The sequence below is a fragment of the Micromys minutus genome (assembly GCF_963924665.1).
Source record: "Micromys minutus genome assembly, chromosome: 5".
NCBI classification, from domain to species: domain Eukaryota; kingdom Metazoa; phylum Chordata; class Mammalia; order Rodentia; family Muridae; genus Micromys; species Micromys minutus.
In genome coordinates, this window is record NC_137974.1 from 81,217,550 (window position 1) to 81,221,349 (window position 3,800).

General features: G+C 46.2%; 1 pseudogene across 1 annotated transcript; it reads right to left on the bottom strand.

Moving 5' to 3' along the window:
• Positions 1–596: 596 nt before the first annotated feature.
• Positions 597–2,869, bottom strand: LOC308421207 (thioredoxin-dependent peroxide reductase, mitochondrial-like; annotated as a pseudogene). Its single transcript has 2 exons — positions 2,858–2,869; positions 597–1,298 (listed from the first exon to the last, which is right to left on the bottom strand). The product of its transcript is annotated as a thioredoxin-dependent peroxide reductase, mitochondrial-like (transcript).
• Between the last annotated feature and the right edge of the window lie 931 nt (positions 2,870–3,800).

Consider the following 3,800-nt stretch of genomic DNA (forward strand, 5'->3'; position numbering starts at 1 on the left):
TGTGTGCTTCTTCATTTCACTAAGTACTAGTGCTGTGTGCTACTTCATTTCACTAAGTACTAGTGCTGTGTGCTACTTCATTTCACTAAGTACTGGTGCTGTGTGCTACTTCATTTCACTAAGTACTGGTGCTGTGTGCTACTTCATTTCACTAAGTACTGGTGCTGTGTGCTACTTCATTTCACTAAGTGCTGGTGCTGTGTGCTACTTCATTTCACTAAGTGCTGGTGCTGTGTGCTACTTCACCATAGACCAAGGTTCGGAGCAGGCTAAGGGGAAGAATGCTTACTCTCTGAAGACATGATCTAAGACATGGGGACTAAGCACTTGTAGAGACTCAGTTAGCCCTTAAGAAGTACCTAGTAAGGACAGCTATGGAAGCAGCCAGCCATCTTTAGAGAGCCTGAACCTGTCTTTAAATTACAACGCCTGAGAAGTGGTCCTTATACACGCAAGCATGATGGGGTTTTGCCAGTCTATAAATAATCTCCAGGGCATTGGAAGGGTTCCAGATGGGGCTCTTTTTTGGCATGAGAAGCTTCGGGTAAACAGCAGACATAGGATGCATACTGATGGACCTTCTCAAAGTCTGCTTTTCAAGCTGTCGGACTTGGCTTGATTGTAGGTGAATCTGGTGTCCAGTTGGCTGGGCAGACTTCTCCATGGGTCTCCACAAACTGGAACGCCTTTACTAAACGGAGTGTTTCTTCCACACTGCGGCCCACCAGAAGGTCGTTGACACACGGGTGCTTGATGACACCATTAGGGTCAATCATGAAGAGACCGCTGAGAGCAAGGCCAGCACTTTCCAACAGGAGCTCTGCTTCGTTCAATCCGACAGCAGTGTGATGTTCACGTGGCCCAAACCACCATTCTTTCTTGGTGTGTTGGTCCAGGCAGGATGGCTGAAGTGGCTAGCCACTGAAACTGCGATTACCTCACAGTTTACCTAATGACATCCATTGGCTTTGTCACTGAAGGCAACAGTTTCTACAACATATACAAATGTGAAATCCAAAGGGTAGAAGAAAAGCACCAAGTATTTCCCCTTAAAGTCTCAAGACTCAGCCCTTCAAACTCTCCACTGACAACAGCGGCACCTTTACCATAGGGCGCAGGCTGGGTGACAGCAGGGCTGTGGAATGAGGAACTGGTGCTAGAGGCTGTGCTTGGGCAGAAGCAGACCACAGTGTGTCTGTCAAAGAGCTTCTTCTAGAAGCAACGGGCCTAAGAACCGCCGAGGCAGAAATACTCCGGGAAACAGCACTCCCAGGCCGAGCAACCGAGGACCAGGGCAACTTTCCTCAACTGCCACCATCTTCAGAGCATGCAATATTTATAAGTTAGATAAAATAAATTTGTAAATAAAATTAAAAGTTAAAATTAAGTAATTAAGTTACATACTTAAAATAAATAAATTGTCACGAATATGAAAATATTTTTAAAGTGACCGTCATTCGGAATTTTTAAATGCTGTTTGTTTTTCCAAAGGAATCGGTTTACATCTGTGCCGTTGGTGGTCAGGGAGAGCTGTAGGCAACTGCGGCTGTCCCATATGGGGGGCTCCTAGGGTTCAACCCCCAATTTGGGCTTTAAAATGCTCTCTCGGTCTTCCTGTGTAGCTCTTTCATCATATGTGTGTCTAGACCTCTTTGCAACTCCACAGTCTATATTTTTCCCCATGGCAGCTGGAGTCTCCTTACAGATGTTCAGACCCAGCCCACTTGGGGCTAGCTAGACATAGCACATGCTTAGATATACAGTGCTATCTAGTGTGTTATAATTCTCAAACCCAAGGGCTGAGAGTTCAGATCCGGAACACCCTCGCCGGACAGGGCATCAGGCAACTGTTGTTTTGGCACTGGGGAAGCTAAGATAGGAAACCTTGGAGTTTCTTGAAGAGACAGTCTAGCCAAATTAATGAGCCTCAGGGGCAGTCAAAAATGCTGTCTCCAATAAAACAAACAAACAAACAAACAAAAACAAAAAACAAAAACAAAAAGGCTAAGGAGGTGGCTCAGCAGTTAAGAGCACTGGCTGTTCTTCCAGAGGACCTGGGTTCAATTCCCAGCAACCACATGGGGGCTCACAACTGCTTCTAACTCTAATTCGAAGGGATAAGGTACCTTCTTCAGATTCCTTTGGGTACCAAGCACATATGTGGTACACATATGTGCGGGCAAGATACCCATTGTACTGGCTGGCTTTGTATGTCAACTTGACACAAGCTGGAGTTATCACAGAGAAAGGAGCCTCAGTTGAGGAAATGCCTCTATGAGATCCAGCTGTAAGGCATTTTCTCAACTAGTGATCAAGGGGGGAGGACCATCCCATTGTGGGTGGTGCCGTCCCTGGGCTGGTGGTCTTGGGTTCTATAAGAAAGCAGGCTGAGCAAGCCAGGGGAAGCAAGCCAGTAAGTAACATCCCTCCATGGCCTCTGCATCAGCTCCTGCTTCCTGACCTGCTTGAGTTTCTGTCCTGACTTCCTTTATTGATGGACAGCAGTGTGGAGGTGTGAGCTGAATAAACCCTTTTCTCCCCAACCTGCTTCTTGGTCATGATATTTGTGCAGGAATAGAAACCCTGACTAAGACACACAGACATATAAAATAGTAAAAGTTAAAAAAAAATAAGGCAGAGTGAGGAAGATACTCACCTCGGGTTTATAGCACACACACACACACACACACATGAACAAGTACACAGGTATGTACTCAGGTAAGTGCACAGAGACGTATGTACACTTGAACAAACACACACGAACACACATAGGACAGAGAGAAAGAGACAGATAGACAGACTGGTCAAACCACACAGGGAGTTTGGCTAAATCTTCTGGGGAGAATCTAATGCCCACCTTCAGGGCCATGAAGCCCTGATCTACTCCTAAGAACCCCTGAACTCCTATAACATTTGGTAACCTCTAGACAGCTGCGGTCACCTGGACGCTCCTTCCTTCCTGTCTCTTGAAAGTCTTAGATGTCGAGTTTCGAGGCCAGTTCAAGGTTAAGCATGGGGTTGTCTTACCCTCCCACGCCTACTGCTCCATTCTGCTTTAGAGGAAAACTATATCGCCTGCTTCCCCCACTAACCCAGCACAGCAGACTGGAGACAATCGCAGAATCAGCATCTTTTAATGACTTTGCTGAAGTTGGCCTCCTCCGGGGCCTCTAATGGAGAATGTGTGTCTGCTTAGAGACGCACGGGCTGTCCCCAAGGCGGCTCGGGTTCCTACCTGACCCTTTATTGGAGCTGCTGATGAGACATCATCCAGGGATTGATTTCAACCGGGGCTCTTTGGCGGAGGAAAGGGTCACAATGGAGCAGCTGAGGTTTTAGGAGCCCTGGGCTCCAGGAAAGAAGCAGGTTCAGGACTGACAGCCATCCTGGATCTTACAGAGATTGTCAGAAGTATTTGCAAGGCTGAAAAGAGGTTTTTATTGGCTTCAAAATATGAAGGGGAGGGTTAGGAAGTCAGATCAGTAAGTAAGGATGCTTGCTGCCAAGACTGATAACATGTTTGGTCCCGGTGACCCACATAGTAGAATCAAACTTCCTGAAAGTTTCCCTTTGACCCCCACACATGTGCCATTCATCACCCACACATAACAAGTGTTTCTTTTTAATTTAAAAAAAAACATGAATAGAAAAGTGGCAAAAATAAAATCTTATTAATTCCATTTTTGTTGGTGGAGGATGGAACCCAGGGACCTCATTTCTCCTGGGCAAGCGTTCTACCACTGAGCTATATATACATCTACAGCTCAATCCATAGGTGTTACACTTACTCTGATAGCAGA